Source organism: Macrobrachium nipponense, chromosome 47, assembly GCF_015104395.2.
Source record: "Macrobrachium nipponense isolate FS-2020 chromosome 47, ASM1510439v2, whole genome shotgun sequence".
Taxonomy (NCBI): Eukaryota; Metazoa; Arthropoda; class Malacostraca; order Decapoda; family Palaemonidae; genus Macrobrachium; species Macrobrachium nipponense.
In genome coordinates, this window is record NC_087222.1 from 25150859 (window position 1) to 25170858 (window position 20000).

Consider the following 20000-nt stretch of genomic DNA (forward strand, 5'->3'; position numbering starts at 1 on the left):
ATTGAAGGCATTTCGTTTTTGGCAACTTTTGCATGATTCGTGTTTGGGTTGCCGGTTGTTGCTTTTTTTTATTGTTGTTGTCGTGGGGTATTATAACAGTTATATATCTTTGTTATTATTGCTTTATTATTGTTATTTTGGGGTTGTGAGATATTATAATATCAAAGGTATATTATATATGGTATCAAAAGGTATATTATATATGGATATGTATACAATATATATATGTATATGTATGCATATATATATTGGTTTTTTATTGTTATTATAATAGTTATATATCTTTGTTATTATTGTACTGTTGTTGTTGTGAGTACTGTAGTATCAAAGGTATTATATATATATATATATATATATATATATATATATATATATATATATATATATATATATATATATAATCGAAAACCAAAATCACCCTTATATACCTGTTCCCTATAGTCATTAATGAAGCAATCCCGCCACCACCCCCCCCCCCCCCCCCCAAGCCCTTAAAAAACCATTTGGAAAAAACAGCATTTTTGGGAATTTCGACGCGCCTGTACTAAGCACATTTTCGCGTCCAAAAAGAAAAAGAAATATAATAGAAAAAAAAACACCAATTATATTCGCACCGGTGGCGTCATGTGTCACTCATCGACTTGTACGAACAAAAAAAAGTATGTATATACACACACAGAGATATGGAATTTTTAATGACTATCGCTTGGCGACATCAAAGAGAGAGAGAGAGAGAGAGAGAGAGAGAGAGAGAGAGAGACTCATCTAAATGGTAATCTGGCAAAAGCAAAAGCTATCAGCTGGCGCTTGGTGGCGACAGGAACCCGGCTATACCAATTAGCGCCGTCCTTGTCGGTGCCAAATTGTTAGCGGCGGGTGGCACGGGACTACAAAGGGACCCCAAAGGCTGTGGGGCTCTCTCTCTCTCTCTCTCTCTCTCTCTCTCTCTCTCTGCCCCAAAAGCAAGCAGCGGGAAATAGCTATACTATATATGCTTTCGACCAGGTAACGCATTTGGATAAATGCCCATAACAGGTTCGTTTTTAATTGCGATTCGAATGAAAAAATTTTTACGAGAGCTTATTTAGGCCTAAATAGGCCTATAAAATGAATGAAAAATAACTATTCTATGTAAGATTAACAAAAAAATTCTATGTCAAGATGTTTAAAAGCCCTTAACAGGTTTGTTTTTAATACGATTCAAATGAATTTTTTTTATTATAAGAGATTAAGCCTAAAGAGGTCTATAAAATGAATAAAATAAAACTATTCTATGTAAGATTTAAAAAAATATATTCTATGTCAAGATGTTTAAAAGCCAAAAACCGAATTTTTTTTTAATTACGATTCAAATGAATATTTTTTTTATAAGAGATTAGGCCTAAACAGGTCTATAAAAGGAATAAAATAAAACTATTCTATGTAAGATTAAAAAAAAAAACTATTCTACGTCAAGATGTTTAAAAACCCAAAACAAATTTGTTTTTAATTACGATTCAAATGAATATTTTTTTACGAGAGCTTAGGCCTAAATACGCCTATACAACGGATAAAAAAACTATTATATGAAAGATTTAAAAAGAAAAAATATATGTCAAGATGTGTAAAAATATACTGGCTAGGCAACGCACTTGGATGAAAGCCATAACATATTTTTTAAATTACGATTCAAATGAATATTTTTTGTTAACGCGACGTTATTTAGGCCTAAATAGGCCTATAAAATGAATAATAAAAAACACTATTCTACGTCAAGATGTGTAAAAAATATTGGTTAGGTAACGCATTTGAGTAAAAGCCATAACAGTTTTTTTCTAATAATGATTCAAAATAATTTTTTACGAGACCATATCTAGGCCTAAATAGACCTATAAAATGAATAGAATAAACTATTCTATGTTAAGAAAATGTTTTTAAAAAACTATCCAACGGAAGATGTGCATAAAATCAACAAAATAAAAACTATTGTATGTTAAAAAATTAATAAATTAAAAAACAATCCTATTCAAGATGTGTAAAATACCGAACGAATAATCTCATTAGCAATACCAACTTTACAGCATAAAGGTTTGACACACGAGTCAGTACAAACAATCTATGAGTCTTGACCACACGCACACGGGATGAGGCTGCTAGCCTCACACCCTCTCCTATAAACCTAGCTGGTGCTGCAACCCACCGCAGCTGACTCAATGCCAGCTGCGTATTGCAACATTATCATTAACTGTGTTTGTCTTTAAGTGGTTTATACAGATTAAGTTGTGTTTTTAATAATTTTCTGTAGATAATAATAATAATAATAATAATAATAATAATAATAATAATAATAATAATAATAATAATAATAATAGTAAACTTTAAGCCTTTGAATTTAACAAATTTAACAAATATATAGAATAAAACTTTAAAATCGATTAAGTCTCTTCAATGCATCGATACACCGCCTTCCCCGAATACAGAAATTCCTCTGCATACCCCCCCAACCCCCTAAACCCCCCCCCCCCCCGCCCCCCCCCCGCCCCCAGCAACCTTAGCAACACCACGTCTTAATTATTCTCCTTTTTTTTCTTTTGCAGGTGAGTGTCTGGTTACCTGTGGAAAATGGCTACGGGAGGCAAGTTTGTTGTTATTATTATTATTATTATTATTATTATTATTATTATTATTATTATTATTATTATTATTATTATTATTATTATTCATTTGCCAAAGAGAGCCTTATAATAAATATTATAATGATAAAGATTATTACTGTTATAATATACTAGAGAGAGAGAGAGAGGAGAGAGAGAGAGAGACGAGAGAGAGAGAGAGAGAGAGTGAATTCCTTTCTCTCTCTCTCTCTCTCCACCTTCAATTCGATATCACGACGAAAGGTCCCACCACAATAAACAACAGGAACCGGGTTCCACCCCAATTTATGGTGATGACAACGTGGATTGGCCCGGGGTGCTTTTTACCTTCGCACGAAAAGAGAGAGAGAGAGAGAGAGAGAGAGAGAACAAAAATGCCACGGGACGCACGACAAAAAATCAAGAAGTATTCTATCTTGACAAACGAGAGAGAGAGAGAGAGAGAGAGAGAGAGAGAGAGAGAGAGAGAGAGAGAGAGATCCTTTTAATGTCCTGTCTCCCTCCTCTCGCCCCCGGGCCTGGGCTAGACGCGGGCACCACCACCACCTGCATGCAAGGTGCCCACATCCTCACCAGGGCGGTTGGAATGCCAAGCAGCAATCTGACACATCGTGAAACTCGAGGCGCGAATTTGCGCGCCAAAAGTGGCACTCTCTCTGCTGGACGAATTATGCTATATTCTTCTTCTTCTTCTTCTTCTTCTTCTTCATCTTCTTCTTCTTCTTCTTTATCTTCTTCTTCTTCTTGTGGTTCATTCGTCCGACTCAAAAAAGCCCCCTTCGCGAGGTCTCCTGAAGGAAGACGCGGCCCTCCTACAACAATATAGGGTCTTCTTCTTTCTTGCGCCTTCCCGGGCTATACTTAGTTGCGTCACGCGGGAATTCAAGTCTCGAATGCCAACGAGACTCCATCGTGACTCGATTGCCGTGATTTACGACCGCGTTATCAAATGGCCGAGAGCGAGGTGACGCTATCTCGTCCAGGCCTGGACGAAATGGCACTCAGGCACGCGTCGCGGGGACGTCAGTCACCCAGAAGAAGATTAGGAGAAGTCGCTCTCCGCTGGGAGTTCGTCAACGACTCTATAGGCGACGCGATTCGTCGATGGGGCAGCGCCCTCTGGCACGGACGGGAGGCACAAGGCGCATCTTTTTTGGGGGTGAGGAACACAAGAGCTATACTATGAGCTGTGGCTTGTATAATCCAGGATTGGAAAAGGGGTATATCTTGACTGCGAGACATTTGGGACACTGAAAATCGGGACACAAGACGATGGCTGTGGTCCTGCAAAAAAAAAAAAAAATTGGGACACAGAGGAAAGCTGTGACTTTCCCACCAAAATGCAGGACGCAAGAGGAAGACCTACGAACTACGACCTATATAATCCTTGAGACCAGGATTTAGAGAAGGGTATATTTACTACAAATCTATACGACCTCCTCACGTGTGACTCAGAGTTGCAACCAGGACCTGAAAAAGGGGAACCTTGGTTGAAGTCTGAGGGAGCAGTGTTGCTCTCTCAGAACACAGCTAGCCCTTGAAGTTGGAGGATCACCTGAAAAACCAATTAAGACGTGGCTAAGATCTCTCCCAAATGTTATCACTACTTGCTCTCTCAGAACACAGCTAGCCCTTAAAGTTGGAGGATCACCTTAAAGACCAATTAAGACAAGATCTCTCCACAATATCATCACTACTGGATACTGAGCTACCTGAAAAATCAAGAGATTCTGAAGATTAAAAATAATCATAACGAACGGGCCCTCAAAACAGATCAGGAGGTATACTACAGACAAAATTACTGTCGTAAAAGGCCAGGAATCTCCCAGAACGGCAATCAGAGAGCGCAGAACGAGCCCTCAAAACAGAAGACTAATGAGAAGACAACGAACGCGCCTTCTAATCACCAAACACCACCAATCAAGACGCACCGAACGACCCCTCAAAACAGAAGAATAAGGAGAGTCCCAAGGAATCGCGCCCCGAGAAAAAGAAAAAAAAAAGTAAAATAAAACATCGTGGCCTGTATTTCCATTTTTAACAGCAGCGTGGCATGCATGTATACCGTCGACTCTCGATCCCTAATTATCCGGCAAAGACGCCATTAGGTCGTTATTTCAATTACTGGGGGGACGGGTGGGGCGGGAGCCCCAAGTTGGCCATTTTCTTAAAAAGAGCAAACACTATACCGGTCCATTTGTGAATGGCCGGCCGTGTCTGTAATCAGATGGTAATGGGTGCACACTAGTTAGCATGACGAATGAGGTGGATATAAGTGGCTGTAAGATGGTCAGCGGAAGAGGGGGTTATTTGGTTATATATGTGAGAGAGAGAGAGAGAGAGAGAGAGAGAGAGAGAGAGAGAGAGAGAGAGAGAGAGAGAGAGAATAATCTGAAATATGAAGGACGACATAGTGTTAACCTGTAACCATTTCTATGCTTCCAAAGAATATTATTATTATTATTATTATTATTATTATTATTATTATTATTATTATTATTATTATTATTATTATTCTGCTGTATTATACTTCTTTCGCCTACATATTTCGACCTCCTCGCAGGTCATCCTCAGGACGGGTTAGCGGAGGAACCGCTAACTCGTCCTGACGATGACCTACGAGGCAGTCGAAACATGTTGACAAAACAATAATAATAACAATAATAATAATTATTACTTATTATTATTGTTTTAGGTTAATAGCGCGTTACATCTCTCCGCTTGAACTGTCGAAGTTCCGAAAAGCTACGAAGTTGGACTGAAAAACTGAGATAAAAAAAAAAAAGAACTATTTTCATATCTTTACCGTGAAAAAAAAGATGGCGAAATGAAAGCGCAGGACGTAGGAGGAGGAGGAGGAAGGCTGCGTCCTCCCAGAAATCACAGCCAACACGAAATAAGCAGCCCCAGTTATATGACAATTCCAGCTCGAATAATAAAAATCTGGAACGACGAAACGGAAATTCTCCTCCTCCTCCAAGTCTCGCGTCGTAAAACTCCCCGAATTAGACCCAACAAGGAGCCGGTAATTATTCCCGAAATCAATCCTCCAGGTACAGCGAATCGACGGAATACACATTTACGTTCGGGCCCGTAAACACCCCCCCCCCCCTCCCCCCCCAACACCCCCGAATGATATACGACCCTTATTAGGAAAGGCGAATCTAGACGAAATAGTGGAATATCAAGATATGGCGAACGAGGGGGGGGGTGGGGTGTAGGTATGTGTCTCCCACGTTTGAAATCCGCGCACTCTCGATTTAACAGCGGTCATCAAGACGTCATTATGACGTCATTATGATGTAATTAGGTCTTCACGCCCTCTCTCTCTCTCTCTCTCTCTCGCGCCCCTCTAGGCCAGAGGGGGTGGGAGGGAGAGAGGGGAGAGGGAGATTGTTAATGAAGCACATCTAACTACTCCCGTCGTAAATGTCGATACAATGGAGGCATAAAGTAAGATATACGAGTCGAGACTGGAAGTGGTCTTCAACTAACTCTCTCTCTCTCTCTCTCTCTCTCTCTCTCTCTCTCTCTCTCTCTCTCTCTCTCTCGCATTTTTTTAGTAAGGAGTTCGACAGCTACTGTGCATACATAATGTTATGACAGAAAGATTCGTTTGAGAAGTATGTGCATGTGTGTATGTGTGTGTATGTGTTGTGTGTGTATGTGTTCTGGGGAGGGCTAGCTATAGCTACACACGTCCTCTCCCCTAATTCATAATAGGACATCAATTTAATGGTCTGCATATTTATCATTCTCATACGTAAACCTATCTGGGTAGCGGTTTCATTGGGGGGACCCACAGCCAAGCCCCTTTTAAAAGCTTATATAAAAAAGGTCCCTTGTATTATTACGTCTCATTACTTGATACTTAATTGGCTGTAAAATCACTCACGTTGCTTTCAGTCTTCGTTTCGAAATGGGTCGAGACTCAATTTATCAACAAGCGACTTATTTTATTACGATGTTAGCGGAACTCAATACTGACTTCGTATAAGCAGCCAAAGCTTGCATATTCTCTTTCATGTTTTGGTTTGATGTCTTCGCAAACAGACATCTGGACAAGATTGCTTTCCATGTCATTTTTCGTTTCTTTCCACGCGAGCGCGTAACCTGAGATGGTTTCCATGACGAAAAAACAATCATTATTTCTGGGCTGATTTTTCCCAAAAGTTAAGTCATCTCTAGATGGTTCCTTCATGAAGATAAATGTCAAATATCATCTCATTTCCTTCGAGCGTTGCTTGAGATACGAAGCTGACATGAAGACGAATGGGAGACACAGTGAACAATCAGAGGTCTACAGGAACCTTCGGATCAATTGTAGACCTCAACAAGGATATCAGTCTTCATCAGAGCCTCCTACAGAGGACACCTGAGGTCCTGAGGATTCCTCAAACAAATGAAGAACACATCAAGGGCACTAGAATCCCTGGAGCCACCTGAAGATGAAATCTGAGGTCTTCAGGAACCTTCGGATCAATTGTAGACCTCAAAAAGGATATCTAAAATCTTCGGAGCCTCCTCCTACAGTGGACATCTGAGGTCTTGAGGATTCCTCATACAATTCAAGAACACATCAAGGACACTAGAATCCTTGGAGTCCCCCACAAAGGGCGTCTCTTGTCTTCAGGATTCCTCAGATAGTTTGTAAACCTCAACAAGAACAAGGACATCTTCGGAGCCTCCTAAAGAGGACATATAAGGTCATGATGGGGTCAAAAGTCGAGAGAGAGAGAGAGAGAGAGAGAGAGAGAGAGAGAGAGAGAGATTCAAAACGCAATTAAAAGACATTCAATTCCAACAGAGGTTCTTGTCATGTTTCTCGTTTAATATGCAGATTGGGACAAGGTTTTAAATCATGTGTCTCGTATAAACGAATTGTACGATTACTATGGCTTATGTTTTTATCACGAGAGAGAGAGAGAGAGAGAGAGAGAGAGAGAGAGAGAGAGAGAGCTTAATGGATCAATGCTAAGTGCTTAGACTAGTTGACACAGCGAAGCCTTAGTATATCACGCTACCATCAGCTCGAGTGTGGGAAACTTGTCTCGAGAGAGAGAGAGAGAGAGAGAGAGAGAGAGAGAGAGAGAGAGAGAGAGAAACCCCTTCTTTTGTGGGGGGGGGAGGGGAGGGGGTCGGATAAACCTTTAAAAACCACCCCTAACCCTCTAAGATGGCATCCATAGATCTCTATCCATACTCTGATGACGTCACGCGAAAGCCCTACATACATATAGTACTAACCGGCCGCCCGCCGCCTTCTTCGACAATGGCGCGAACTCACGCGAACGCTCTTGGGCGTGGGCGTGTTTGAAGCACGTGCCGCGGGTGCGGGCGGGAGAGGGAGAGAGAGAGCGATAGGGAGAGGGAGAGTGAGTGTCAGCACGCGCCCTTAATTCCATGTTATGGCCAAATGATTACGGGGAAAGTGTGAGAGAGAATAATTCTGTGGCCGACAACCACTCGACTATTCTCTGTCCACTGTGGCGTCGTGGTTTTTCGATTTATTTTAACTAATGCTGTTTACATGGATAAATATCCGTATATAAGGATGTATATATAGATAGATATAGAGCTAAGGTGACGCTTGGATGCGTAGATAAGTAGATATCTGGATAGATAATCGAAATAAACGTAACAATGTTAAAAAAAAGATTTGGTCACAAACGCGCTATATAGTCGAAGCCACCTGCTTAGACCAATGGAGCTTTACTTGAGAGAGAGAGAGAGAGAGAGAGAGAGAGAGAGAGAGAGAGAGAGAGAGAGAGAAAGTGTGTGTGTGTGTGTCTGTGTGTGTGTGTGTTTGACCCTTAGCTAAAGAGATAACCAGCTGGAAATGGGTTTAATACGACCCAAATATACTCAAAGACGCCATGGCTCGGCTATACATATAGGCCTAATGTTCGCCTAAATCTCTTGGAGAGAGAAAAACCTGTAATGGCGTTTTAAAGGTTCCTTATTCTTCCTCTTCCTCTTCCTCCTCCTCCGTGAGAGAGAGAGAGAGAGAGAGAGAGAGAGAGAGAGAGAGAGAGAGAGAGAGAGAGACGTACAAACGTTGAATCGATCTCCAGTCTTTGTGTCCTGCACCAGCCAGCGAGTCTCTCGGCGGTGTGCCGGTGTCCGATTCCCGTCTTCAAGACCTCGGTTTCAGATGATACCGAACTATCATTTATATATCCCGTCTAATTCCCTCTGCGACGCATCTCGAGGCGAATTCCAACTGCCGGATTCCAGACGCGGTTGGCGGATTCCCGAAGGCGGAGGATTCCCAAAACGGATACGCGTGCGGCGAAGCCGAAGGGGAAGTCGAAGTCCGACGGCGGGATTCGGACGCGGGGGACGCTTAATGAACGGAGACGGCGCGAAGGAAATAAAGTTCAATTTCACTACGAGAGAGAGAGAGAGAGAGAGAGAGAGAGATCCTACAACAAGAGAAATAGCGAGAGAGAGAGAGAGAGGACAGGTGAACAGGAAGGAAGATTAAAAATCAAAGATATTATCAAGCCTCAATGTTGGACAAAAATGAACAGCCTCATTTAGGGGCGTTGCTCTTAAGGGCGAATCTCCCGTGAGGAATTAAGGGGCATGTCGTCCTTATGGTCGGTTGAAGTTCTCTCTCTCTCTCTCTCTCTCTCTCTCTCTGTGTGTGTGTGTGTGTGTGTGTACATATGATATATATTTATATATTTATATATATATATATATACTATATATCATATATATATATATATATATATATATAATATATATATAAGGATCTCTCTCTCTCTCTTCTCTCTCTCTGTAGATATATATATGGATCTCTCTCTCTCTCTCTCTCTAGGATCTCTCTCTCTCTCTCAAAGAAATAAAGTTAAAATTATTGAATATAAACATTATCAAGTGAAAAAAAAAAATGTTCTCTGTACAACCTATACATAATGCTGCATGAAACTCTCAGCCTCGGCCTGGTGGTGGCATGTGTTGCTGGCGCACCTATCGCATTGCCAGACGCACGATCATGGCTCCCAGACACACCCCCGCCCCTACACACACAGGTAACTCATTAACAGGTAAAACGGTGTATCCATGAAATGAGGTACGGATGAGAAGTTGAGGTCCCCCCCCCCCCCCCCCCCCCATTGAATCAGAACGAACATAAATTACAGGTTCTCACTCTCAACTGCCCCCTTCCCCCACCCACCCCCACCCCCTTTTTTCCTTAGTGGGGTGTAATAGGGTCCTCAGACTTTAATTGAAGATAATCCTCAAATGTTTTTCCAGTTTCTGTGACAAGTTATTTGCGATTTCTCCCGAATTTTTTTTATTTCTTTTTAATTGAAAATATTTCATTTTTTGTTTAAAAGTGTGTTTTTAGAATTTTGCGAATTTCTAATTTTTTTAATTGAAAATATTTTATTTTTGGTTAATTTTTTTTCGAATTTTTGATTTTTTAATTAAAATTATTTAATTTTTTGTTTAAAAGTGTGTTTTCGAATTTTGCGAATTTCTAATTTTTTTTAATTGAAAATATTTTATTTTTGGTTATTTATTTTCCAATTTTTTATTTTTTAATTGAAAATATTTTAGTTTAAAAAAATTGTTTTCGATTTTTCATTGAATAGTTTTTACAAATTAAAAAAAATGGTTTTTCTTTATATTTTAATAATAAAAAATTCTAAAGTTTTCTCTGGAAATTTTCAATCAAACAAATAAATTTGAAAATAAAGAAAATAATCTAAGTGTTTTTTTTTACGTATTTAAAAAATTGATGCATATATAGAAAATATTTCAAATTGTTTTCTAAAAATAATTTTTTTACGCTTTTAAAAATCTGAAATTAAAAAATCTAAAAATGATTTTTTAAAATGGATTTATTTTTACTTTTCAAAATTGAAAAATAAAAGATATTTCAATATTTATTTCTTAAAATGATTTTCTTTTCAAAATTCAAAAATATGAAAACAAAATTTATCATTAAGTTTTTAAGTGATTTTTTTGAAAATTGAAAAATAGATATAAAAATGTTTCAAAATTCTTTAAGTTTCTTAAAATATTTTTATTACTTTTTTATTTTCCAATCTCGATTCGTTTTTGCATAAGTGTCGTCTGAACGCTTTTGTTTGTGGCCTCTTGATTGATCGATTGGTGTATCTTTGCTGGACACTCTCTCTCGTTTTTATTCAATTTTATGCAATATTTTTACCAACACTTTACCATGTCCCATTCGACCCAAGGGAACGGAGTTGTGCTCTCTCTCTCTCTCTCTCTCTCTCTCTCTCTCTCTCTCTCTCTCTCTCTCTCTCCAGCGAGCAAAACTTGTCGCTCGCGAAAGCGACAAGTTTTAATTGGTAGTTTTTGGTTTTTGGACTTTCTATAACTCTCTCTCTCTCTCTCTCTCTCTCCATTAAAATTAAGCGCGAAGTAATTTCCTCTGATCTTTTATGGCGCGAAATACCTAGACGATTTTTTATTTTTTTATTATTTTTTTTTTCTATTTCGAAATGAATGGATAGATCCTGCAGAGTTTAATTATACGTCCCGTGTGCAATTTGGACTGAAGTCTTTGGGGATGGGGGCGGGGGAGCAGACGGCCCCCTTCCCCGCCCCTCTCTCTCTCTCTCTCTCTCTCTCTCTCTCTCTCTCTCTCTCTCTCTCTCTCTCTCTATATATAAATATTAATTATATATTATATATATATATATATATATCTATATATATAAGATAGATATATATAGATACTATATATATATATATATATATATATATATATATATAAATGCAAGTAGGTACAGTCGACTAATACATATTATTATATTATCATTATTATTAGAGAGAGAGAGAGAGAGAGAGAGAGAGAGAGAGAGAGAGAGAGAGAGGGTGGGCCACTAGCTGCCCGATATGCAGGTACATTCGACTATCATTATTATTATCATTATTATTATTATTATTATTATGAGAGAGAGAGAGAGAGAGAGAGAGAGAGAGAGAGAGAGAGAGAGAGAGAGAGAGAGAGAGAGGAATGGGCCACTCATTACCTGTTGGCCAGGTACATTCGACTATTAATATTATTATTATTTTTTTTTTTTTTGGTCTACCACAGTCCTCTAATTCGACTGGGTGGTATTTATAGTGTGGGGTTCCGGGTTGCATCCTGCCTCCTTAGGAGCCCATCACTTTTCTTGCTATGTGCGCCGTTTCTAAGATCACACACTTCTGCATGAGTCCTGGAGCTACTTCAGCCTCTAGTTTTTCCAGATTCCTTTCAGGGAGGATCTTGGGATCGTGCCATAGTGTGCTCCCTATGATTATGGGTACGATTTCCATTGGCATATCCCAAATCCTTCTTATATCTATTTTCAGGTCTTGATACTTACCCATTTTTTCCCTCTCTTTCTCTTCTCTTGTGTCCCATGGTATTCCGACATCAATGAGTGATACTTTCTTCTTGATTTTGTCAATCAACGTCACGTCTGGTCTGTTTGCAAGTATCACCCTATCTGTTCTGATACCATAGTCCTAGAGGATCTTTGCCTCATCGTTTTCTATCACTCCTTCAGGTTGGTGCTAGTACCACTTATTACTGCAAGGTAGCTGGTGTTTCTTGCACAGGCTCCAGTGGAGGGCTTTTGCTACTAAATCATGCCTCTTTTTGTACTGGTTCCGTGCAAGTGCCGGACATTCGCTTGCTATGTGGTTTATGGTTTCATTTTTCGTATTGCACTTCCTGCATACGGGAGAGATGTTATTTCCATCTATCGTTCTTTGAACATATCTGGTTCTTAGGGACTGATCTTGTGCCGCTGTTATCATTCCTTCAGTTTCCTTCTTGAGCTCTCCCCTCAGTAGCCATTGGCACGTGTCATCGCTGGCTATTTCTTTAGTCTGTCTCATGTATTGTCCGTGCATTGGTTTGTTGTGCCAGTCCTCTGTTCTGTTTGTCATTCTCCTGTCTCTGTATATTTGTGGGTCTTCGTCTACTTTTATCAGTCCTTCTTCCCATGCACTCTTTAGCCACTCGTCTTCACTGGTTTTCTAATATTGCCCCAGTGCTCTGTTCTCGATGTTGACGCAGTCCTCTATGCTTAGTAGTCCCCTCCCTCCTTCCTTTCGTGTTATGCATAGTCTGTCCGTATTTGCTCTTGGGTATAGTGCTTTGTGTATTGTCATATGTTCCCTCGTTTTTTGGTCTATGCTGCGAAGTTCTGCCTTCGTCCATTCCACTATTCCTGCGCTGTATCTGATTACTGGCACTGCCCATGTGTTTATGGCTTTTATCATATTTCCGGCGTTGAGTTTTGACTTGAGTATCGCCTTGAGTCTCTGTATATATTCTTTCCTGATCGTGTCCTTCATCTCATGGCGTTTTATATCCCCTCCTTCCATTATTCCCAGGTATTTGTATCCCGTCTCATCTATGTGTTTGATGTTGTTCCCATCTGGTAGCTTTATCCCTTCAGTTCTTGTTACTTTATTATTATTATTATTATTATTATTATTATTATTATTATTATTATTATTATTATTATTATTATTATTATTATTATTATTATTATTATTATTATCAAGACTTTACGCAACACGACTTACAAATCATCTAACAAACACCGTACGAATCAATATTATTGCAATAAACCGCGTCAATAAACCCGAATGACAGATGACATGAAATAAGGGTAAACTAAACCTCTGAAGGATATCATAAGGTTTAGCAACGTCACTATGAATAATGAAGAGAGAGAGAGAGAGAGAGAGAGAGAGAGAGAGAGAGAGAGAGAGAGAGAGAGCCACTCAATAGTGTCGTCTCTATGTTGACACCAAACAAGACGAATTCTGTGAGGATCCGACGGGCGTCCCATGTTGACTCTGGCCGGCGGTAATTGCTCGATTCCGAGCGATATATCTACCTAGGGTGTTTGGACAGTGTCTGCAACCTGCTATCACGCCCTAGGCCACTCCATCACCAACCCCTGGGCCCATTAGGGGACACGGCTGTCGTCGGAATAGGACGGTGGGACTGTGGGAAGGTCCTATATATACTGTCCACTTCTACTTAGTGCTTCGATGGTGTATACCTTGGCAAGACAGCCGCTCTGGTCTGAGACTCCCAGTCTTCTGCAGGCTATGCCAGACCAGTCTTACACATTCCTGTGATAGCAGATTAGCCAGTCAAACCCGTCTCAGGTCTACAGTTAGCTACAGGATACAAAAGTTAACTACAGGACCCTATAGTTGTAGAAGAATGGTAATTTTATAGAATCCAATTTTGGCAAGAAAGCTGCTCTGGTCTGAGACATCCAGTCATCTGCAGGCTACAGCCAGACCAGTCTTAGACACATTCCTGTGATAGTAGATTTAGCCAGTCAACCTATTCCAGGGTTACAGAGTTAGCTACATAATACAAAAGTTAAAACTACAGAACCCTGTAGTTGTAGAACTGCAGTTTTGTAACTGATTCCAGTCTTCTGTAGGCTAGCCAATCAGCTATAGCCAGTCTTAGACATACCTGTGATAGCAGATTGGACAGTCAAACCCATATCAGGGTTACAGAGTTAGCTACAGAGTACATAAGTTAAAACTACAGGCCCCTGTAGTTGTAAACAAAACAGGGATTTCAAAATGTCATATAGGGGTAATTCATAAAAAAAAAAAAATTAACCGTGTGGAAGGTTGAAGTGTAAGATTTCAAATTATTATTATTATTATTATTATTATTATTATTATTATTATTATTATTATTATTATTATTATTATTATTATTATTATTATTATCGTGTGGAAGGTTGCAGTGTAAAATTTCAAATTATCATTATTATTATTAATAATATGAATGTAGTCGTTACTCAAGATATATTATATATATGTGTATATATACGTACACACACACGCGCGTGTGTGTGTGTGTGTGAGCAATTGCAGGTTTGTATAATAGCTTCCCACAATGTCACTAACAGAGAGAGAGAGAGAGAGAGAGAGAGAGAAGAGAGAGAGAGAGAGAGTGTAAATATGTATGCTCTTCACAGAACATAATCTAACCACGAGCTTTTTAGTCCGCAGGCGGCAATTGGCCGAAATGAATAGAACCGCACGTGACCAAGTATAGGGGACGAAAGAGAGAGAGAGAGAGGACCTCGACGAGGTCACCCTCTCTCTCTCTCTCTCTCTCTCTCTCTCAAACGGGGGTTGCGAAGAGTTGTTCTTCTTCCCGGCGAGTGAGTAGATTTGGCCGAAGAATACAACTGGCGTCGCACCAGCGATGGGTCAGAGACGCCCCAAAGCACATATACATCAGTCTGAATAAGAGTTCACTGATGGCTGACGAGTATATGTATTTGCACAGAGAGAGGAGAGAAGAGAGAGAGAGAGAGAGAGGAACACTCTTTCATCTGACCTGTTCTAATGACTCCTTGAAAAGTCAAGCTCCTCTCTCTCTCTCTCTCTCTCTCTCTCTCTCTCACTCGGAGCCCTCAGCCAAATGAGGATATAATCGTCCACAATAAGAAAAATCCAGAGAATATCCTCGTTGGGGGAGGAGGGGGAGGTTATAGAGGGTAGGGGGAAGGGGGAAGGGGGGATCCCTCGCTGAAAAGCGGGGAATTTCCACCTGACGTGATTCGAGCAATGGTCGCGACCGTCATTCCGGACTCTCTCCCCAAAAAGGCCCTCATCCACTCCATCAAAAAAGCGTTTTGCGTTTAAGCGAACGTTTTCTGCTCCAGAGGCCACAGGCAAAAGGCCGCTCGCTATTCGGGACTCGCTTGTGCAGTCGCGGGAAGGCGTGTACAAAGGGGCGACGCGCCCGTCAGAGTCGAATGGGAGGGTCGCACGTATCGACAACCGGGACGCGCGAATTTTGGCGGAGTCGCCGCTCGAATCCTGGAAGAAAACGCGCGCGTATAGAAAATGGGAGATGATGAATAGATGCATCTTATATATATTTTATTTTTCTTGTTTTTTTGTATATATTTTTTCAAACTGGTGAATACAGATGCCGCTCTTTTGAGCGAATGAAAGTGCACCGCTTACATACTTCCCGAAGGCGTGTTTTTTAATGACATCGGGATTCGTCGCAAATGGGAATGCCTTCCTTCCTTCCTTCCCCCCCATTCCAGGTGGGAATCCTGGAATATATATATATTTCTGGAATGCTTTATTTTACAGGCTGGAATTCCTGATTCCTTGGAACCGTTGAATAAATCTTGAATGATTTTTATCTTTTTTTATTCATTATTTTTTTGTACATTTCTTTGTCCATTGACGATTTGCAAAATATAATCAATGAAAAGTCAATGAATATTTTGTCAAAAAGGTACTTCCCCAAGAAATTCAGGGGGTCTGCGACCCCCTCTAGCCCCCTTTCAAAATGGTATTAAATGATTAAACTATATATTAGAGTATGTAACTCTCTCTCTCTCTCTCTCTCTACTTCACAACCCATGACAAATCACGCGTGACACTCCCTTCCAAAAACACCTCCCACGACGGAAACGGAGAATTGTAGAATGACCTGTGACCGATCACCGGGTCACGACGTGTGGGTACTATATACCCAAGGCGTGACCTCTCGCCGTGACCTCTGCTGGTCAGCTGTGGGTTAAGTTATACCGTTTGGGCGCAGGGGGGAATGAGAGAGGGGTGTTGAGTTTCGGCTTTGAATCTGTCTCTCTCTCTCTCTCTCTCTCTCTCTCCCCCTGAGTCTTCAATGCCCAGGATATGACACTGGAGAAGAGGCGCGTGACACGCCCTAATGACATTAGGGCGGGTGATTTGACCTCGTATGACACGCTAAATAGCCCATTTGCCTGCAGGGGTTCGTGTTACTCTCCCCCTTGAGAGAGAGAGAGAGAGAGAGAGAGAGAGAGAGAGAGAGAGAGAGAATATAATAAAATAGGGCTCTCTCTCCTCTTCTCTCTTCACACCTAAACAGTACGACACCATTACAGGACTCTTGTTTCTTTACTATGAGTCTTCGACGCTCAGTAATGGGTGGTAGGTGGGGGACCTTCCCCCACCCCCTCCTCCCACCCCATTAAAGTTCAACCTATGCACCCCTCGGCTCACTATTACGCAGCGAGTTCTTCAAGTCTTTCTTTTCACTGTATTATGTTTCGCCAGAACGGGGGCCAGCGGCCATTGTGGCAGAGTTACCCCCTCAAAAGACGTCGGGGGAAGTGCTTCATAGAAAACGGGAGATTCATTACCAACGGCTCGGTGATAGTTTTTTTTTTTCATTATTTTCTGAATATTTCCTACAATTCTGGCACTGTTGCTGGGCTGAGAAATGAGAAATATATTACGTAATTCTTTACCAAAAGTTGTCATTGGAAACTGGGGTCCTTTTTATTTTTTTTAGGCCAAACTGATGATTTTTCCTGTATGTTTGATAAATGAGCTAAGGTACAGTTAAAAAAGTGCTAATGTATAGCTGAGAAAAGTGTTAAGTTACAGTTAAAAAAAGTGCTAATGTTTAGATGAGAAAAGTGCTAAGGTACAGTTAAAAAAAGTGTTAATGTATAGCTGAGAAAAGTGTTAAGTTAGTTAGAAAAAAAAAAGTGTTAATGTATAGCTGAGAAAAGTGTTAAGTTACAGTTAAAAAAAAGTGTTAATGTATAGCTGAGAAAAGTGTTAAGTTACAGTTAAAAAAAGTGTTAATGTATAGCTGATAAAAGTGCTAAGTTACTGTTAAAAAAAGTGTTAATGTATAGCTGAGAAAAGTGTTAAGTTACAGTTAAAAAAAAGTGTTAATGTATAGCTGAGAAAAGTGTTAAGTTACAGTTAAAAAAAAGTGTTAATGTATAGCTGAGAAAAGTGTTAAGGAACAGTTAAAAAAAGTGTTAATGTATAGCTGAGAAAAGTGTCAAAGAACAGTTAAAAAAAGTGTTAATGTATAGCTGAGAAAAGTGCAAAAGTACAGTTAAAAAAAGTGTTACTGTATAGATGTGAAAAGTGCTAAGGTACAGTTGAAAAAAGTGTTAATGTATAGCTGAGAAAAGTGCTAGGTACAGCTAAAATATTTTTAAATACAGCTAAAAAAAAGGCTTAGGTACAGCTGAAAAAGTGCTAAGGTACAGTTAAAAAAGTGCTAAGGTATAGCTCAAAAAGTGCTATGGTATAGCTAAAAAAGTGCTAAGGCATAGCTCAAAAAGCGCCAAGATATAGTTAAAAAAGAAGCCAAGGAATAAAACTAAAAAAAAAGTGCTAAAATTATCTTAACCTTTATATAAGACCGCTATATAGATTTCTTCATAAGGAACAGGGGGACACAATCCTAAATTCAACAATGTTGTCCTCTTCTGACTTGCTATCACCAATGATTACTGTTTTCTAGACCAGAATTTTCCTTTACTCAGGCAAAAAAGAAAATACCCTTTGGTTTATTTGTTTGTATGGTGCTTTTACGTTGCATGGAACCAGTGGTTATTCAGCAACGGGACCAACGGCTTTACGTGACTTCCGAACCACGTCGAGAGTGAACTTCTATCACCAGAAATACACATCTCTCACTCCTCAATGGAATGGCCGAGAATCAAACCCGAGACCACCGAAGTGGGGCGCTAATACCATACCAACCACGCCGCTGAGGCGCTTTGGCATCGCAGAGGGACCTAGAAATCCTTGGATAGAAGGGTGCCCAGTGATTTTAGAAAGGCAGGGCCACTTCATATCCAAGAATCAACGTGTTCAGATTCCTATGAAATTTGTGAAGTTCCAGAGCCCCAGACCTTGCTACATGAAAACTGACTGGGCTTCCAGAATCTTCTTCCAGAATCACTGGCAGAACACACCAGAGATTCCTCTGGAATCTGTGAAGTGTTCTGAAATCTGACCATTGCCTGCAACTGGATTCCGTTGACTGCTTGAGCTAAAAAGTCTTCTGAAATCTCTGACATTGCAGGGCCAGCCTTTGCTGAATGAGAACTGACTGGGCTTCCAGAATCTTCTTCCAGAGTCACTGACAGAACACACCAATTTGTAGCAGACTAAACCTGAATCAATGCCCTTGGGTACATTTGAAAGCTGGATGTACCAGTGGCTCTACATCTCTGTCAGTCAAACTGTCTGTAAAAGCTTCGAGCTCTGTCAGAAGTGCTCAAAGAAATTATGACCTGTGGGGATATAAACATCAAAGCGCTCAGTGATTCCTTGAGTGCATTCCACTGTCGGAATTGTCATGCTATAAGCACCCATTCACTTTAGAATAAATTCAGTCTTTTTATGACAGAACTTAGAAGCCAGGAATCTGATAACTATACTGGTTACCACGACACAAGAGGCAGCTATCAATCAGTATAGCCTGAGGTCTCCCAGTGCTCAACAAACCTCCAGAGATGAGGCTGCTAGCCCCACAACCCTTTTCTGGACCCTATACTGCCCCTGGGTATCGACCCTAAAATGGCCCAGCAAGAAGGAGGCAGAGTTGGAACTGGAGAATTAAGTGAGGAATTGGAATGTCAAGAGATTTTTGTTCGGAAGATGTAATATAAGGAAATTGATGAGTAGATGTCTCAGAATGGTATACATTCTGCTCACGGATGTACACACTACACACACACAGACACGTACACCTATATATGCTTCTCACATGACGTGTGTGTACACCGGTGTGTATATAGTACACACGTGCTGGGGTTGATCTCAGTGCGTGATTAAGTTTCTACGAGGGACTTTGATTGGGATCATAAATTTGGTGTTTTAATGTACCTGTTCTTAATCGAAAGACGCCATTAGCGTCTCTCTCTCTCTCTCTCTCTCTCTCTCTCTCTCTCTCTCTCTCTCTCTTTCTCTAAAACCCCAGGTGTCTGACTGACGCTTTTCGTGTTTCTTTTGTCTCTTTGCTTGTGTGGGCAACAACGAAGGACAACAAGCTTGATTGTTTGTGTTTGTTCACAATCATATGGCGTCTACCGGATTCTCACAAACCACAAACACATTCATTGTTGGTGCGTGCAACGACGGACATGCAAATACACACACTACAAGTTCTTCCCAAACAAACACACATACAAACCAACACAACCCTTTGTTTGACCACACAAACAACACGGAAACAGACACAAACATGTTGTTTGTGCCGTCGAGCACAGACAGTGTTGGTTTGTGATTGCTTGCAAGTACACAAACGTCCCGCAGGCAGATATACTGACTGCTTGCATGCTTGTGTGTTTGTGTATTTGTTTGTGAAGGACGTCTACGACGAGACCTGTATGTGTTTATGTGTGTGTGTGTCACTGCCTACACCAACAATCGATATAAGTTTGTCGTTTGTGACATATACGAGCCATTAAAAGTTGTTATGTCAGCATACGAGGCAAAGGTTTGTGTACCTCAACCTACAAACCGTGTTTGTGTGAGTTTGTGAATGCACAGACATGTCAGAAAGTGACC

At 40.4% G+C, this 20000-nt stretch overlaps 1 protein-coding gene across 1 annotated transcript in view; it reads left to right on the forward strand.

Annotated features, from left to right (window-relative positions):
- Nucleotides 1–20000, forward strand: part of LOC135204775 (histone-lysine N-methyltransferase PRDM16-like) — a 68859-nt gene that overhangs the window by 28494 nt on the left and 20365 nt on the right. The gene's annotated exons all lie outside the window — the stretch shown is intronic.